Raw genomic sequence first — 20,064 nt, forward strand, 5'->3', positions numbered from 1 at the left:
ACCTATTCATTATGGTCCATTCAAAATCCTCAAGAAGGTTGGAAATAATGCTTTTCAATTAGATTTGCCTTCCTACATGCAAATGTATTCTGTTGTCAATGTGGAGAACTTACGTTTGTATGAACCTCCTTTGATTGCTGATCATGAAAGTGTTGTTCAGCTGCCATCTATAGAAGATTTCTCACCAGAATTCTTAGATGAGTTGAAAGAAGATACAATCCTTGACAGAAGGACACGCACTTCAAGGAGGGGCAGTGTATATTATGTTTGGGTTGGTTTCAAAGGCAGCAAATTGAACAAGGCAAAGTGGATGGAGGTTGACAGAGTGAGGGAGCTGTACCCTCACCTATTTAATAGGTAGTTGAAGGCTTTTGGGGTCCAAAAGCTTCCCAATGGGGAGGCGTGATCAGGTGCTCATGTACTAAGTGTCGTAAAATGATCAAAACTGGTTCAAAGTTGAACGACTGGAAAGTGCTCGTCCTCCTGATTCTGGCGCCGCAAACGGTTTGAAAAATGGTTGCCGTATGAGGAAGTTATGGCAAAAAGAAAAATTTCTCAATAACATTGAAAATTTGAAATTTTCAAAAAAAAATTAAAAAAGAATATTCCATAGAATATTCCTTGGAATATTCTAGGGAATATTCCTTTTCAGCAACCAATCACAACAAGGGTATGTGTATATGGTTTAAAAGTTTTGGGAGTTTCGTGGTTTGAACACAAGACCTACATTACAACACTCCCACGCCTTACCATTAGGCCACGGTAGCAGTTCTTATTATAGGGGCGGAAAACACATTATTTGAAGTTTAAAATGACTTTGGGCAGGGCCAGCCCCCATACCATGCGACCTCGGGCCCGGAACCTAGGGCTTAAGCCCCAACCGCCAACACCTTTAAACAGTCAGCGCGCAATCCGAGGTAAACCGTTCACATGCGCATTAAAAACCGACAGTTAAATCTGGCGGTCAGGTCAGATTTGGTGGTGGAATTGGCAGACCGCCAAAATTGGCAGGCTTATCTGGCCTCCAACTACAGTTAGCTAGAGTTTTTCTAGGGGCAGACTGGAGAAACTTTAATTGGCCATAACTTTGGCTAGGAAAGGCGTTTTTGGACGAATTTGTTTTTGATTTTGGGTATTTTCGACCTTCTGAAGCCATTGGTGCAGGTTTTACAGCCATCTGAGGTCATTTGCAGAGGTTTTGGAGCCGTGGAAGTTCTGGGAGCCACCAGGGCCCAATATTGGGAGAACTGTATAGGGTTGCAGGTATCCATTGGAGGTGAACCAGTAGTTAATCCTAAAGGATTCAAGTGTTATGAATCCATTTTTACCATCTGTTCCACTTGTAGATGCTTCTATTCAGCTGTATATTCAATTTGAGCATTTAATTAAAACAAGGACAGACCCATTTGGGAGCTTTGGACCCAACAGACGTAGCCTAGGAGGGGTGAACTGCTTTATCAACTTCTTTTGCATCTGTGGTTGATTTATTTTGCAGAACAAATTCGTTTTAGTGTGTTAAATAGTAAAAGGAAATAAATCTGCTATGCTTAAATGGGTCATAAACAGTTGAAGGTTTCATTTGTTTTCTTTCTGCAAGACATGGACATCTTTTAAATATGTATATATCTGAATTAAATACCTTGCAAAACATTTACAAGTAGTTTCAAATTCAGATCAATTTTTGAAGGGCGCTCGTAGGTTTTGTCCTCTGAAGAGCATGAGCTTTCCGTAGGTTTTTTCCTTGTGACTTCTGCATATGAGGGATTGGAGGGGCTGCCTTGGGAGGCTTCGATCTATATAGTTTCCCCTCCATCTTTTCTTGAAGGTGGGATTTCTGTCTGTTCCAGATTTTCCTGGACTAGGTTTGCTGGATTGATCTGGATGCTTTCTTTACCATTTGGGGTTGCTTCTTTTTCTTGGTTGGACTTGGAGCTGCTTGGGACTCCTATCATGTTGCCTTTACCAGTGCCTTTTTTTGGATGAGCGGTTTTCTGGACTAGAGTCCATTGTTCCCCATTTTGTTTGTTTACATGCTCCTCAACCTTTTTCTCGCAATGCTGTGCAAAGTGTCCGTGGCCATGACAATGTCTGCATTTGAAAGGAATCTGTTTGTAATCCAATTCTTGGACATGCGTCCACCCAGCAACAGTGAGCTTAATTACTTCTGGCAGCCCCTCTTCTAGATCCACTTCTATGCAAATGCAGGAACATGAATACTGATCTTTTCTTGCAGCTTGATCTATGTATTTTCCTAGAGCATTACTGATGATCTCGAGAGATTTTTGGTTCCAGTAATGGAGGGGAAAATGTGGGAGTCTCACCCAAATTGGAACAACAGAGGGGACGTCCTGGGTAGGATCAAAATCTGGAGACCATTTGTTTAGATAAAGTCCTTGCAGACCCATGAAGTATGGGCCATTCCTGAAGATTAAGCTTCTGTCTTTCGGGCTTTCGAATATGAATACAAAGAAACCTTTGCCCACAAAATAGCTTTTGACACCCTCTTTGGTCAATGGTGTCCAATTCCTTTGAGTCCAATCATCCACCGACTTGGGAGAAGGCCAGAGGCTTGTGAATCGGCCTATGAGACCTCTCTCAGCCAGATTCAGGGCCGCTTTACAGGTTTCTTCTTCTGGAAGGGCAACTGAAGGAATAGTATCCATTTTCTTTATAAAGTTCTATTGAATCGCAGAGGAAGGGCGCTTTGAGCCTGTTGCAATCATGGTCCTGAATGCTAGGACCTCCGGGGACAGAATGGGGGGGGGGGGGACAGGGCCCCCGTTGGACTCCATGGGCGATGTGAAAGCGCAACAGCCACAGAGGCATGCGGGTGAGCACCCAACAACCCTAGTACATGCAGAGCGCTAGGAGGCAGGATCATGCAAAAAACATATTCAACAACCATAAATGAATTAATGAATTTAACAAATATTAATAATATTATTAAAAATAAAAATTCTTATAATTATAAATTAAAAGAAACTGTAATTAAAATTAATCACAATTAAAACAAGTTTCAGTATGGACTTATAACCTTAATAATATTATAAGAGGACCAACTATAATAATTATTAAATATTATTAATTACTAATTAACCTAACCTAAAACATGTTGGCCACCATCATTCTCATTCTCTGCTTATACATCGTGTTGAGATCTAACTTACACATCTTTTTTATCTATCCTGATGATGAACCACAACGGATGGCTCGAAACATTGATTTAAACAATCATGGATGCGATAATCCTGGAAGAAGAAAACACTATACAAGAAACTAATCGCAGAAGCCCTAGAACAATAATGATTGTTAGTCTTGGTAAAGGTTGATTTAAAATTGATATATATGATTGTCTCGATATTTGGAACATGTGGTTGACATGTGTAAACATTTGCAGGAAACATGCTTAGTATTAGCATGACAAGGTAACAATTGATGTGTTTATATAACTAACAGTTGGGTGTTGTGAGAATACATAGTAAGTCTCAATTGCAACAAGGTAAAAAGGTAAAAGAAAGGAATTGGGCAAGAATTCCTTTGGCTATGTTTGGAAACCCTAACTCCAAACGAATGAGTGCTTTGCATACTAGAAGTCTTCTTAACCTTGATTTCGTCTGACATTATGTGGGTATGTGATCCAAAATGGATCTTGAATAAAAACCTCTAAGTCTAAAAGTCTTCAAAAATATGTTTTAAAACTGTGAAAATAGAGTAAGTCCATCAAATGATATCGCATCGGGAGAAAGCAAGCATTATGTTCAGACCTTAGCCATAAGGGAATTGCAATTGTGGTTAGTGATATAACATGGACCGTGGATCGAGCACACAGATAAACGGTGGGGATAAATGATCAATATCGCATCGCAATAAACTAAAGGGAGGACTTAACACAGGTGGAAGGCTTTCAGCAGACCCGAAGGAGTTATGAATTAAACAACGAAGGATTTGAGTTCTGTGGTAAATGTTAATACGGGCAAGCTACAGGTGGTAAGTGGTATTGGAAGGGATTCACCCGATTCCATACACTGGTCGACACATACAATGGTGCAGGAGAGATAAAACCACTCTTTTCGAGCGGGTAATCTTCGTGCAAGTGGGCCATTCGAAATGACTATCATCCGTCGGATTGGAGATCGCAGATCAACGATGGAGATTGCATCGCAATATCGCTGAAGGGAGGACTTACCGAGGGCTCGAGGACTTGCGATATGCGATCGCCGATAGTGATATCACATCGTAGAAATACAAAGGAGCGGCACTATGCGACATGCGACATGCGATAAAGCGGACCCGAAAGGATTATATACATAGTTTCATAAATTTTGAGTTTTGATAATCAGTTTTGTTGTCGGGATTTCTATGTATTTCTTTGTATTCTGATAATATTGTATATAGACCAAATATGCATTATATCGGGGATTTGTGCGGAGGAAGACCGAACGGTCGGTTTCACCGTGCCCGTTGATCCTTCCATTTCTAAAAGGAGTTCTTTGTGCCTTAAGCATTTTTTTTAACATAACGTGTCCAACGCCGAAAAGGGAGATGAAGGGACAAAGGTCAGGAGGCAGAGAGCCCGAAAAGGAAGGTGAACGGACAGGGCCAAGAGGCTTAAAAACCACTCAATGGCAGAATAGAAGGGGACAGAGAGAGAGAAAGAGAAAGCAGAAGATAGAGAGGAAGAGGAAGCAGTTGTGTACTCTTGTATACTTGAGTATTTTGAGTAAATCCCTATTGTTTTTGTCACTATTCTGCTGAGACTTTGTTTAAGCTCACACTTGTAATATTATGCTCTTAAAGACATAATATATAGGTCGACACTAAAAGCTTGGACTAGGAGACGTAGCCATGGGGTCTGGAGAACTCCATTATTTTGATTGTGTTGATGTGTGTTTATTATGTTTTATAAATGTTTCATTGTCTATATTATTCACAATCTTTTCGATTTGTTGCACTAAATAATATAGGCATTCCTGTACATGAGTCTTTAATACCTTTTCTTCTTGATTTATTATCCATTTCAGATCAAGTGGTATCAGAGCATTTGGTTTTGGTTTTATTAAGGTTAGACAAGCTTGTGTTGGATTTTGAATGCTAACTAGATTAAAGCTCAGACTAGGAGAAGGAGAACTTATTGAGGCTAATCCAGAGATGGGAAGAGTCTACTCTCAGAGGAGAATGGTAGAAGAAGCTCCATTGGGATCAAAATATCAATTTATAGAAAGTTTTAAGACACTCCAAGCCATGGTGGAAGAGATGTATTTGGACTTTAAGAAGGGTCGAGGTGAAATCACTTCAACACCCAAACCAAACAAAGGAGCAGAGGAACCTTTTCTAGTTGCCCCTCTAGAAGGCAAAGGGAAAGGGGAAATTCCCCCTCCACCATCTCCTCCATCATCACCTTCATCATCCTCATCATCCTCTTTGCATAACACTAGCTCTTTTAAGAAGAAGAAGAAAACTTCCTTAATCAAATTGGATGTGAAGTTTGATTTGCCAATTTATGATGGAGAACTCAATGTAGAAAAGATAGATAATTGGATAGGACAAATTGATGTATATTGCAGGGTGTAGAACGTTGATTCAGAAAGGAAGAAGATTCAGCTGGCTAGCCTTCGACGTGGAGGAACTGCACTAGTATGGTGGGAAGGCAAGACACAAGCTAATCTGCAAAAACATGATAAAATCATTTCTACCTAGAATGAATTTGTTTCTGCTATCAAAAAGAAATTCTATCCTTTATCTTACATGCAGTAGGAAATGATGAGTTAGCAAACTCTTCATCAATTGAAGGGTTAAAGTGTACAGAGTTATACTCAGGAATTCAGAAAGAGAGCTTTAACTCTAGGTATATCATTAGACTCACGTGAGACTTTATTGAAGTATATAGGTGGTCTTCGTATCTATTTAAAGCATACTATTCTCATGTTTAATCCCACTAGCTTAGATGACATATCAGTTCAAGCTACACATCTAGAAGCTAGAGGTAAGAATGTAAAACCAGAGGTTGGGGGATCATCTAAATATTCTGTAAGAGCAAGGAAAAGAAGAAACTGAAATGGATTGAGAGGAAAGAAAACACTCTAAAGAAGGATAAACCTTCGTGCACTCATTGCAAGAAAGAAGGACATGATGAGGCACACTGCTGGTCTTTGCATCCAAAACAGAAACCTAAGAAGTTCAATGGTAAGAAGAAAAAGAATGTTGCTGCTATTCAGCAGGACTTGGGATTAGATTCAGGCGATGAAACAACAGTTACAACCACATGTATTAGAGGTAAAGATTCTAAAGCATCCACAAGTAATTCTACACAATTTGTTGATAATAAAAGTAATGAAAGGGAAAGAAATGAGATTTTTCATATTAGAGTAATTTCCAAGCACAATAAGATTGATACTTTATTTGATAGTGGATCACAAGTAAATTTGATTTCTGAAACAATTGTAAAGAAGTTGGGATTAGAAATAAAACCTCATGAGAAGCCATATCCATTAGGTTGGGTGTGTGATAAAACAAAGCTACAAGTAACAAGATAATGTAAACTTAGGTTTGCTATTGGATCAACATTTGTAGATGAGGTTGAGTTAGATATAGTTCCATTGGATATATGTGGTATTGTTTTGGGAAGTCCATACTTGTATGATAGGAAAGATATTTTCTATAGAGCTGAGAATAAGTATCAACTCACTAAAAATGGAATAGAATACATTGTAAGAGCTCATAAAATCAAAGATAACTATTCTCTCATAAAATAAGGGCAGATGAAAAGAATTTTGAATTCAAGTAAGCAATTTTTACTAATGGTTGTAAAGGAAAAGGATCCTGAAAAATCCAATGCATTTGAAGGCTGTGATTCTAAACAGAAAGCTGATTTAGTTAAAGTTGTTTCAGAGTATGATGTTATATTTCAAGAACCAAAAGGTCTGCCACCCAAGTGAGAAATAGTACATGATATTTATTTGCAGTAAGATGCTCCATTACCTAACATTGGAATGTACAGGTTGTCAGCTTTAGAGAATGCAGAGATAAAGAAGCATGTACAAGAGTTGCTCGATAAAGGGTTTATACGACCAAGCACATCACCATGTGGATCTCCAATCGTGCTGGTGAGAAAGAAAGATGGTTCGTGGAGAATGTGCATTGATTATAGAGCACTAAATAAAATAACGATCAAGAATCGTTATCCTCTTCCTCGTATTGATGATTTATTAGATCAATTGAAAGAAGCAGTTTACTTTTCTAAGTTAGACTTGCGAAGTGGTTATCATCAGGTCAGAGTTGCAGAACATGATGCATGGAAGACTGCTTTCAAGATAAAGCAAGGACTTTATGAATGGTTGGTTATGCCTTTTGGCTTAACTAATGCTCCTGCTACATTTATGAGAGTTATGAATGATCTACTCAAACCATTTATTGATGACTTTGTAATTGTTTATTTAGATGAAATTCTTGTTTTTAGTAAGACATGGGAAGACCATGTAAAGCATGTAAAATAGATTTTAGATGTTTTAAAAGGAGAAAATATCTATGTAAAACTGTCAAAATGTGAATTTGGCAGAACATCTTTAAATTATCTGGGTTATATTGTAGGGGGTGGTGAATTGAATATAGATCCCTCTAATGTTGAAGTCATTGTGAACTGGCCTAAACCCAAATCTGCTACAGAGGTTAGGAGTTTCCTAGGGGCAGCAAAATACTGGAGAAAGTTTATTGCTAACTTTTCTTTGATTGCAGCTCCATTACATACTTTAACATGATTGAAACAGGTATTTAAGTGGGGAGGCAAACAACAGAAAGCCTTCGACACCTTAAAAGAGAAAATCAGTACATCACCAGTACTAGCACTACCAGATCTTAAATGTCCATTTGAGATTGAGATAGATTCCAGTGACTATGCCATGGGAGCAATGTTGATGCAACACGAAAAACCCATATGCTATCATTTTGAGACATTTACATCTGCAGTAGTTAATTATCCCACATATGATAAAGAATTGTATGCATTAGTAAAAAGTGTGAAAAAGTGGAAACATTACCTAATGGGTAAATAAACAATCATACATACAGATCATCAACCACTTCAATATTTGCACTCACAAACTAAATTGCAACAATCAGGACATTATAGGTGGATGGGTTTTATACAACAATTTCATCTTGTCATCAGATATAATAAGGGCATACAAAATAAAGTTGGAGACATGTTATCAAGACCAATCATAAATGCATCTACTATACTTAAGCATAACTCAGTAATGCATGAAAGTTACATTGAACAATATGCTCAAGATGTAGATTTTAAAGATGTATATGCAACTTTAAGTCATGGCAAGCAAGTAGAAGAATTGGATTATTATGTAAAAGACCAACTCTTATATCATTTGGGAAAGCTATGCATTCCACAAACTGAAAGAGTTAACATAATCTGAGAAGCACATCTCTCATATCATGTCATTTTGGTGTAAGTAAAACAGTTGCACAATTACAAAGGTTCTGTTATTAGCCAAGAATGCATGAGACAATTTCTAGATATATCAAAGGGTGTACTATGTGTGCTATAAGCAAGCCCAATAATCGGAAATTAGGCTTGTACACTCCGCTTCCAATTCCTTCTCGTCCTTGGGAAAGTGTTTCCATGAATTTTGTTGGGGGATTGCCAAAATCTAGGAAAGGTCATGATTATTTGTATGTTGTTGTGGATAGGTTCAGTAAAATGTGTATTTTGGTACCATGTAACAAGCAGGTTACAGCGAAACAAACAACAAAGTTGTTCTTTTAGAATGTATGGGTTCATTTTGGGCTACCCATTTCTATTGTATCTGATCAAGATTCTCGATTTGTTGGGAAATTTTGGTCAAATCTATGGGAGTTGATGGACACTAGGTTGAAGAAGAGCACAACATTTCATCCAAAAAAAGATGTCAGACGGAAGTGGTCAATAGGACAGTGATCCAGTTGCTCAGAGGCTATTGAAGCAAGCATCCCAAGATTTGGGATGAGCATTTGTGTTATGTGCAGCATGCTTACAACTGTGCCAAGCACTCTTCTACTCAGAGATCTCCTTTTGAGACTTGTTTTGGTTTTATACCAAATTCTCCCTTGGATTTTGTCTTTGGTAAAGACATAGCAGTTGATGGACACAGTGATGTGGACAAAGCAACCAAGTCCATTGAACAAATCCAAGAAATTCACCAGGCAGTACAAGAACAACTGGAAAGAAGTCAAGCCAAGTACAATGCAAGACATGAAAAGCATCGAGTTGAGCATAGTTTTCAAGTTGGTGATCAAGTCTGGCTGTACATTAGCAAAGACAGAATGCTGGGTGAAGGTAAGAAGCTAAAACCATTAAGGCATGGACCTTTCAAGATACTTGATAAAAGTGGTGAAAATTCTTTTCGCCTTGATTTTCCAGCTTATATGCAGATCTAGTTAGTCGTTAATGCAGAATACTTGAGATTGTATGAGCCTTCATTGATTGAAGATCCTAAAGAGAAAAGTTAATTGTCTTCTATTGGGATTTGTTGCCTGAGTATCTCAATGAGTTATAGGAGGATACATTTCTGGATAGGAAGGTAAGAAATACGCGTCAGGGGGATGTTGAGTACCTGAGAGTAGGACTCAAAGGTTCAAATTCAAGCAAAGCACGATGGATAGAAGTTAAACAGGTGAAGGAGCAGTGTCCTCACTTGCTCAAATGCTAAAAAAAAAAACCAACTTTTGGTGGTCCACAAGCTTTTCAGTGGGAAGGTGTGATCCAAAATGGATTTGGAATAAAAACCTCTAATCCTAAAAGTCTTCAAAAATATGTCTTAAAATTGTGAAAAATAGAGTAAGTCTATCAAATGATATCGCATCGAGAGAAAGCAAGCATTGTGTTCAGACCTTAGCCATAAGGGAATTGCGATTGCGGTTAGCGATATAACAAGGACCGTGGATCGAGCGTGCATATCAATGGTAGGGATAAATGATCAATATCACATCGCAATAAACTAAAGGGAGGACTTAATAGAGGAAGAAGGCTTTCAGTGGACCCGAAGGACTTATGAATTAAACAACGAAGGATTTGAGTTCCGTGGTAAATGGTAATTTAGGCAGGCTACAGGCGGTAAGTGGTATTGGAAGGGCTTCACCCGATTCCATACACTGGCTGACACGTAGCATGGCGCAAGAGAGAGAAAACCACTCTTTTCGGGCAGGTAATCTCCGCGCAAGTGGGCCATCCAAAATGACTGTCATCCATTAGATTGGAGATCATAGATCAACGGCGGAGATTGCATCGCAATATCGCCGAAGGTAGGACTTACTGAGGGCTCTCGGACTTGCGATATGAAATCGGTGATTGCGATATCACATCATAGCAGCGCATCGCGACAATACAAAGGAGCGACACTATGCGACATGCGACATGTGATAAAGTAGACCTGAAAGGATTATATACATAGTTTCATAAATTTTGAGTTCCGATAATCAGTTTTATTGTCGGGATTTCTATGTATTTATTTGTATTCCGATAATATTGTATATAGACCAAATATGCATTATATTGGGAATTTGTGCAGAGGAAGACCAAACTGTTGGTTTCGACGATCCTTCCGTTTCTTTGTGCCTTAAGCATTTTGTTTTAACATAACGTGTCCAATGCCAAAAAAGGAGATGAAGGGACAAAGGCAGGGAGGTAAAGAGCCTGAAAAGGAAGGTGAACGGACAGGGCCAAGCGGCTTAAAAACCACTCAATGATAGAACAGAAGGGGACAGAGAGAGAGCAAGAGAAAGCAGAATACATAGAGCAAGAGGAAGTGATTGTGTACTCTTGTAAACTTGAGGATTTTGAGTAAATCCCTGTTTTTTTTGTCACTGTTGTGTTGAGACTTTGTTTGAGCTCACACTTGTAATATTCTGCTCTTAAAGACACAATATAAAGGTCGACACTAAAAGCTTGGACCGGGAGACATAGCCAGGGGGTCTGGTGAACTCCTTCATTATTTTGATTGTGTTGATGTGTGTTTGTTATGTTTTATAACTGTTTCATTGTCTATATTATTCGCAATCTTTTCAATCCGTTGCACTAAATAATATAGGCATTCTTGCACATGAGTCTGTAATACCTTTTCTTCTTGATTTAGTATCCATTTCTGATCAGTATGTGGTATATTCATGGACACCTATTTGATAGGTATAACAACTCATGTTTAGTTATAGCTAGATCTGTCAAAGGAATTAGAGTTCCTTGAGAGATGGTGTAGATGTGTTCAGTTGCAAGACAACATGCTTGGAACAACAAGGTAAGGTAACCAGTGTATTGTTATGTTTATTTATGCACTGATAATTATGTGTTGATGGTAGTATGATGCAAGGGATTGCATGGAAAAGAGCCTACTATGAAATCTCGAAGAAGGCTCAGGTTGAGCTTTCCCTTGGAAGCACTAGGAACCATGGGGATTGAGTCATGGCGTATGTTGTCAGTGTTGTTCTTTTGGTGATTTGTTGTGCTTGATTGCGATTTTGTTTATGTCTTGTGCATGGCCATGCCACTTTTTTTTTGGTGTCATATTGTTGTTGGTTTTCCATGGTTTTCTTCTTGTTTGCTTCTCGGCCTTGCCTTTATTGTTTTGAGAGTCTTGGGAATTGGTTGGGGAAGGAGAAAGTTAATGGAGCTCGGGGAGAGCTGTGTGGTACCCAACAAGTAAGGTAAGACCTAGATGAAGCTTGATGCATGTATAAGGGCAGTTGAAGGCAAGAGTATGACAACCAGTTGGATTGGTTGGGTCCATTGGTGTAAATGGACGATGGCAAGACAATCATGGGAAAGGTAATCAAGAAATGTAAGGTGAATGGATTTGGGGCGGAATATGCCTTAGCTATGTTGATAACTGTTGTTCTCGATGTTGCGCATGTGTTGCACACATAAAGGGATTTCTCTTAACGTTGACCTTATGATATCTAGTAATTATATTGTGATCATGATTATCCTGATGTCTATATGTGTATACATGATTGTATGTATGTATGTATGTATGTGATGTCTGACAGGCGCATCATGGATCATGATTATTAATACTAATATTTATATGTATATATATGTATGTATGTATGTATGTATGTATGTTTTTATCTAACAGGGTCCTTAAGAATCATTCTTGTGGAGGAATGATTGCTTACGCATGTGAATGACATGAAGAGGTTCCTGTTTTATGAGGAATCAAGTGGAAGAGTAATCATGAAAAATATATGAGGTCAATATCATGTGGTTATGAGTTGATATTATGTGATTATATTATGTCTATGTTATGGACATGCTATACCGAGGGATACATCAACGAAATGAAAGCAATGTGGTCTGCAGGATGCTGGGATAAGCATGGATGGCAAAGAGACACTAAAAGCAAGGTTGCTTGGTAGAGATAGTGTGATTTTGCATGTGAGGTAATAATGTTGTGCATATTTTGTACATTTTGCATCTGTGATGTTGTGCGCATGTGGTGTGGCGTATATATAGTGTGTACATGTTTATGAAACGTTATGTACAAGGTGGTACATATATTGTTGTGTGAATATTGCATATGTAGTGCTGGGTATAGATGGTGCTATGTACATGTTGGATATGCGGTGTTGTGTACATATTGTATTGTGCACATGATGGATATGGGACATTGTATGCATGTTGGACATGTAGTGCTATGTTCCATATGGTGTTGTTTGCATGATTGTACAAGTGGTGTTGTGTACATGTCGTACATGCGGTGTTGTATGCAGGTGGTGCTGTGTAAATGCCGTGCATGTGGTGTTGTGTACATGTGGTGTCATGTACATGTCATGCACGTGGTGTTGTGTACATGCGGTATTGTGTACACGTTGTACAAGTGGTGCGGTGTACATGTGGCACTATCTACATGTTGTGTAGGTGGTGCCGTGTACATGTGATGTTGTGTACACATTGTGCAAGTGGTGTTGAGTTTTATATCCGTGATTTTAACAAATTTTTATATTCAAGATAGAAATGACAGAAACTTCTGCCACTGCTTGTAATTTTTCTATGCAGAAAGTTGACTTGAAGAGTGTGTTCATGGGCATGACATTTTAGGAATTTATGATGGTAATGATGTGATTGTAATTGTTGCATATTCAGAGTTGAAGTCATTGTGATACATGATGTTTAGTAAGGGTTTGATTTGTTTAATGATTGGTGTTCTAAGATTTGTATGCTAATTGTATTCCTCAATATTGAGTACATACTCAGATCTTCCCTATAACAGTCGCGTACATAATATGAGTTAAGGTGGTCTAATTAATATTGTTTCTTGTTGTTGGCTCTAGTTGTTTACTATCATTGTGATGTATGAGAGTGTTTAGATGACAGTTGTTTTGCTGTTGATTGATGAGTATATTGATGCTTGATGAGAACTGGTTGCCTTAGCATTTGGAATCTTAATAAACTTGTTGAAGAGAGGGTCTGAACGACTTTAGCATCTTGATGAACTTGTTGCAGAAAGTATCGTATTCAGAGGCTATGTTTGTTGCAGGTAGAGTTTGACAGATTTTATGATTTGGCTAATAATGATTTGAGATATGTATGCTAATGTTATGCATGATAAGCATGTATATACACAAATATATTTAATGATAACCACGTACATATTTTGAATTGGTTATGGACAAAGTTTTGCATGAAAGAGGTTTATTGCAGAGGTTCTGAGTTTGATGTGGTATCATTTTTAGCAGAATTATGTGCTTGATGGATATGAGTATGATGTTTGGTTTAGAATTTGATGGGTAAGGACTGGTGACTGGGTTAGTCTCGAGATTTGGTTTGGTTGTTTAGTGGTTGGTATTTAGTTATTCAGTGACTTGGTTGTAGTATTCAATATATGGTTTCATATATTGGTTTTCAGTGATTGAGCCTATTGTTGTGTGTGGATCTAGTTTGAAAATTTGATGAAAGGTTGGCTACATGTTTTGATGGTTGATTGAGATAGGTGGATCCAGTATGAAAATTTTGAAATGTGGTCCACACAAGTGTTGATGGTTGGACCATTGAATAAGGGAGTAGGAGCATCCTTCCAGTGGTAGCCAATAAAAAAATTGAGGGAGTAGGAGCTTCCTTCAGTTAGGAGTCTGTAAACTTGATCAGGGAGTAGTAGTTTCCTTCCAATCTGAGATGGAGAAAATAGAGGCGGTATCCTCCAGTAGGTAGGAGCTTTCATATTGGTAAGAGTCTATGCCAATATAAGTTGTAAGAAGATTTTCCTTATAATAAGAAAAAATATAGAGATGACAACCATGGTGGTATTCTCCAAAATTGGGTTTCCATCTAAAAATCCTGGTGTCCCTATGTGTTGATTATGTGTTATGATTTATCTCCTTGTTACCTCTCATGGTTACTCCATAATGAATAAGGAATTAAATAATGATTGATGAATATAAGTAAACTACATATACGTTGATTATGTTTATTAATAGTACATACATACACGAGTTGGTTAAAGTAAATTCACATATAAATTTCAGAATGTGCAATTGTAGATTAATGGGGAATAAAATATTGATTCACCCCTCCTATCAGTATTTATAACAATTGGTGTCAGAGTAGGATCTTTAGAAACAACTTGATCGGTAGAAGGTAGATCCAACAAGATTAACAATCAAGATGGAGTATTTGCTACCAAGCCACCTTTGTTTAGAGGAACAAAATTTGTATTTTGGAAGATCAAAATGAGATCTTATGTATAGTCTCTTGGAGAAGCTGTGTTGGTAGTAGTCAAAACCGGATATCATTATTCAAGATCCATCCCTACTGTTACTACAAGAAAGAAATAGTGTGAGAGAAATGCCAAACCTGTATATGCCATATTAGGAGGACTTGCAAAATCTAAATTTGTAAAATTGATGCAACTCGACACCATGAAGGAAATGTCGAACAAGCTAGTCAACAACTACGAAGGAAATATAAAGGTAAAAATTGCTAAGTTATAGTCTTATAGAATGCAATATGAATCTCTCAAAATGCATGAATATGAAAGCATTGAAAACCTTTTGCTTAAAGTAGTTGAAGTTGTAAACACAATGAAGGGTCTTTGTGATAAGGTTGAAGATGTTAGGACTATTGAAAATATATTGAGATTGCTAACTCCCAAGTTCAATGCAAAATTTTCAATCTTTAAGGAAACATAAGATTTGAAACAACTATCCTTACATGAACTCCATGGAATTCTATTAGCATACAAAATTTGTTATGAAACCGACTCACAAAAAGATAGAAAAGAGAGATAAATGCCTTAGAATTTAGCCTCTTCGAGGGGGTAACCTTCTTTACATTACACAAATGAGCAATTCTTCCATGATACAAATGAAAAGACCTCCTTTATATATAGGAGTCTAAGGGGTCATAATACAATCAGAGCCAACATAACAATAATAATGTAACTGCACAATAATAAAAATATGGGGACTACATGGGAACACCAATATAATAAGGGGGTTGCACTAATAATAATAAGGGGTTACACTAGTAGTATAGGGACCTAACATGCCCCTCTCCTTCAAAAAGTGTTGTCCTCAACGCTTGAGTAGTTCTGGATGTTTCTGTATTAAATTCTTGTCCTCCCATGTGGAACCTTTAGCAGGTAAGTTCTTCCACTTGATGAGATACTCTGAAATTGATCGATTTTGTAGTTGTCGGGTTCTTGTTTCTGTGACTGCTCTAGGTTCCAATATGAGTTTTCCTTCCTTGTCAAGTTCTGGAAATATTGTTTGAATTGGGATCTTCTGCAACTTTTGAATGAGTTCCCACCCTACTTTGGCATTCTTCCATTCATCGCTTGCTTCGTTTATCGAATTTGGTTGGATAATTATACCAGCCTCTAGCATTTATGCAACCATATGTTCAATTTCACTCTTTTGGGCATATGGATATCTGTAAGGCTTGATGTTTGGAGGAACACTTCCTGGAATCAAATGAATAGCATGAACATGATCACAAATAGGTGGGAGGCCTTTGGGAGTTTAAAATACCTTGGAATGATTGTCCAAGGATTTTTGGAGATCTGGAGAAATAGATGATTTCGATGTGGGAACCTCTAGAGAACATAATTCTGCAGTTACACCTCGTTGTTCTTTCTATAGAAGCTTTTTAATTCTGTTAGAGCTAATTATGTTTCCTATTTTACCTGTGATACCCCTTAATTCAACTTCCTTTCCTTCCGAAGAAAATCTCATGAAAAGTTCTTGAAAATTAAAAGATATTGTACCCAAGGGTTGTAGCCATTGGACTCCTAGTACAACATCAACACCACCCATTGGAATAGAAAGCATTGGGATATTCAATATATATTCTCCCATGGATAGGTTGATATTATGACACTTTCTAGAGAAATTTATGGTTCCTCCACTTGCAACCATCACTTGACACTCTGAAGCTGGATATAGGAAGCAATTCAATTCCTTGGCTATTTTATAATGAATAAAATTATGGGTACTGCCCGAGTCAATCAACACTATTACCTTTTTCTTCTTGATATGTCCTTCTATATTGATAGTTTGAGGAGTTGTGATTTTGGCCAATGCATTACAATATATGGTCAGATTCATTTCTTCTTTCTCCAAGGTTTTTTCCTGGTGTATATCTTCTTCTTTTGACGTTTTTTGTTCCTTTTCTTTCTCTTCTTCCCCATCTAGGTAAATTAATTTATGCTTAACACACTTATGACCTTTAGTGTATTTTCTATCGCATTTGTAACAAAGCCCTTTTGATATTTTTTCTTCCAACTGTTTTGGTGTCAACCTTGTAGGTGGTGAAAGGCTAGGAGCAACAACAATTCCATCTTTATAGTTATGAGTGGTAGGCTTCCTTGTTGCCATAATTTTGCTTTCAATTTTTCTTGCCAACCTGTATGTCGTATCCAATGAATCAGGTTCCCAAAGGTGAACCTCATGTTGGATGTTATCATTTAAAGTCCCTATGAAGACTTCAATCCTATGCTTCTCTGGAATATCATTTACCCTTATATTCAATTTTTGGAAGTGCTCAATGTGCTCTACCATTGAACCCTTTTGTTTGAGATTTATCAATTGGCTAAAGAAGGTGTTGCTCTTTGTATTCTCATAATGTGCTATCATTTCCTCCGTGAAAATTGACTAGGTGACAAGTTGTTTATGAGAACAAATCCCTCTATACCATACAAACTGATTCAGTTCTAAATATAAAGATGCAATATGTACCTTTTGTGTGTTTTGCACATTATGTAAATCAAAATATTTCTCCATATATAGTATCCGTGTTAGTGGATCCTTGCCATCAAACCTCCTGATATCTATCATTGGAATATGTTGGGTCTTCAATCCAACATTATATTTTATGAAATCATGATTAACATTACTTTTTTTCTCATCATGAGTTTCCTCTACTACCTTTTCGCCATTAGGAGGCCTTTCTTGTAGTAGCTTTGTCCCACCTTCCTTCAAATATTCCATGTCTTTCTTCAAATATTCCATGCATTTCTTCCAATATGCTTTCATATCATCGATTTCAGCTTCCATGGCATAGCTAAAGCTATTTATATTAGTTTCAATCACATTCTTCAAATCATCCAAACATTTTTGCTTACTAGGTGTTTCTATTTTCTTGATTCAAATCATTCTTTTTCTTTCTTTAGCAGCTCGATCTTGAATATCTTGTATCTCTGAAATTTTGGATCTCCAAGGTCTGAAGTTATGATCTACAATATCCCTCCATGTCCTCTTTCCAATGAGACCAGTCTGATCAAAATTTGACTCTCCAAGAAAGAGTTATTCCCAATCTCCCAAGATGACCTGCTTATATACTTTTTCAGTAGATAAAAATTATACGAAGTGCCACGTGTTACTGTTTCGACCTTAGGACCTAAAACTGATACTCAGAAAAATAAAGTTCATCCTCTTTCTGTAACTTCTTATGAAATTTCAATCTGATGCTTAGAGAGAAAGTTATGACGAATTTCCCAAGGTCACCTGTTTAAGATGTAATTCGGGAGCCATGCCGAAACTCGTCTTGGACTGTATCTCCGAAAATAAATAGAAACAAGATCTGAAATTTGGGCTTGAGCTTTACCAAGTTTTCGGCTCAAAAGGATTTTAATTTTAGATTCTGAAAATTTGTATAAAAACAATTATAGTGAAAACGCCACGATGACTTATTTGAGATGGAATTCTAGAGCTTGCAAAAACCATAATTTCCTCAGAGCATTTCTCTGAGAATATAGCGAGACAAGATCTGAAATTTGGACCCGAGGTTAAGAAATATTTTGTCTCAAACAATTATTTTTTAGCTTCTGAAACGTCACATAACAAAGGTTATAGCGAAAATTCCACGATGACCTGTTTGGAGAAGCGAAACCCTAGAATCCAAAGATCTAATACCAAATATTATGAAACCAACTCACAAAAAGATAGAAAAGAGAGATAAAAGCCTTAGAATTTAGCCTCTTCGAGGGGGAAACCTCCTTTACATTACACAAATGAACAATTATTTCATGGTACAAATGAAAAGACCTCCTTTATATATATAGGAGTCTAAGGGGTCATAATACAATCATAGCCAACGTAACAATAATAATGTAACTGCACAATAATAAAAATAATGGGCTTCTATGGGGCACAATAATAACAATATGGGGACCACATAGGAACAAAAATATAATAAGGGTGTTGCACTAATAACAATAAGGGATTACACTAGTATTATAGGGACCTAACAAAATGAGAACAAAAGGAGATACATTAAAATTGCGAGAAGTTTCGTTAAAAGATACATGTAAAGGAAAACAAAAGGAAGAGCCTAAAGATGGAAGTTACATCTTGGATGAAGTAGACAAAAATTTTGTAAGGAAGCTGCAAGTGGGAATTGGTAAAGTCAAACATAAAATTCCCTTTAAGTGCTTTTATTCTGGAAGAGTAGGTCACTATGCTGCTAAATGTACATATAAAGGGAATCATGGTAAGAAAGAAAAGGGAAAAGATGTCTCCAAGAAAAAATGTCAAAAGGAATTTCACTACAAAGAATTTTTTTTACTCTAATGAAGACATATCGGGTGATCAGGTAGATGAAGATTCAAACTATAACACTAGTTACAAAATTCGTTTAGATCTCGAAGATCAGCTGACTAATGAATCATGTAATAGTGAACCAAATGACTTATTGAATGCATTGAGTGAAATTGATAGAATCAGGAATACAAAAAATATCTAGAAACTAAAGAGAGTAGTATTGCTAAAGAAATGAACTAGTTAAAGACTCATTTGGAAGAAACAAGTAGAAGAGAGGAAGTCTTAATAAAACAACTTCAAGAAAAGTAGAGGCATTGTGAAAAGTTAGAATAATAAATTGTGACTCTAAGGGAAGATTATGAGAAAACAAAATCACAATCATATTGAAATCTCAAATGGGTTAAGGCATATTAATCATTAGATAATATTATTAATGAGCAACGCTCTCTTCTAATTAAGATAGGTCTTGGATATAGCCAAAAAGTTTCAAATCCATATGGTAATGAAAAAGACTAGAAAAAGACTCTTCAAGTGCAAATTGAATGAAGTCACTCATCATAAAGGAAACAATCAAGAACAGAGACATGATTAGTCCTCTGGTATAAAATATGGTTTAATAGATATTTTATTACTTGTAAACTATTTGGGCATAAGGCAACTGATTGCAGATCTTGCAGATGGAATGGAAGAAAACAAGTTTTTGGTTACAAGAGATGGTATGAGTTCCAAAATTTTGGACAAATTGTCATAGATTGCAAAAAATTAACTCAGATTTGGAGGAAGAAGGAGAAGCAACCAAAGACGTGTGGAATAGAGCCCCTATTGAAGTCTATTGTACTTAACGAGTATTTATAACAAGGACTACAAAAGTAATGTGAGGTGCATAGCCTCATGGAAAGCAGATGATAGAAGCATAAGAAGTTGATGGAAATTAGGTCCATAGGATTAGTGGTGCATGATCTCAAGGGGAGTTATGCATGTGTGCTATTTCACCAGTTCAAATTTGATGATTTCATATGTTGCTAGAATATACTTTTGTTAATGATTTAT

Source organism: Pinus tabuliformis, chromosome 6, assembly GCF_031772625.1.
Source record: "Pinus tabuliformis cultivar Carrire ecotype Pingquan chromosome 6, CPIR1, whole genome shotgun sequence".
NCBI lineage: Eukaryota > Viridiplantae > Streptophyta > Pinopsida > Pinales > Pinaceae > Pinus > Pinus tabuliformis.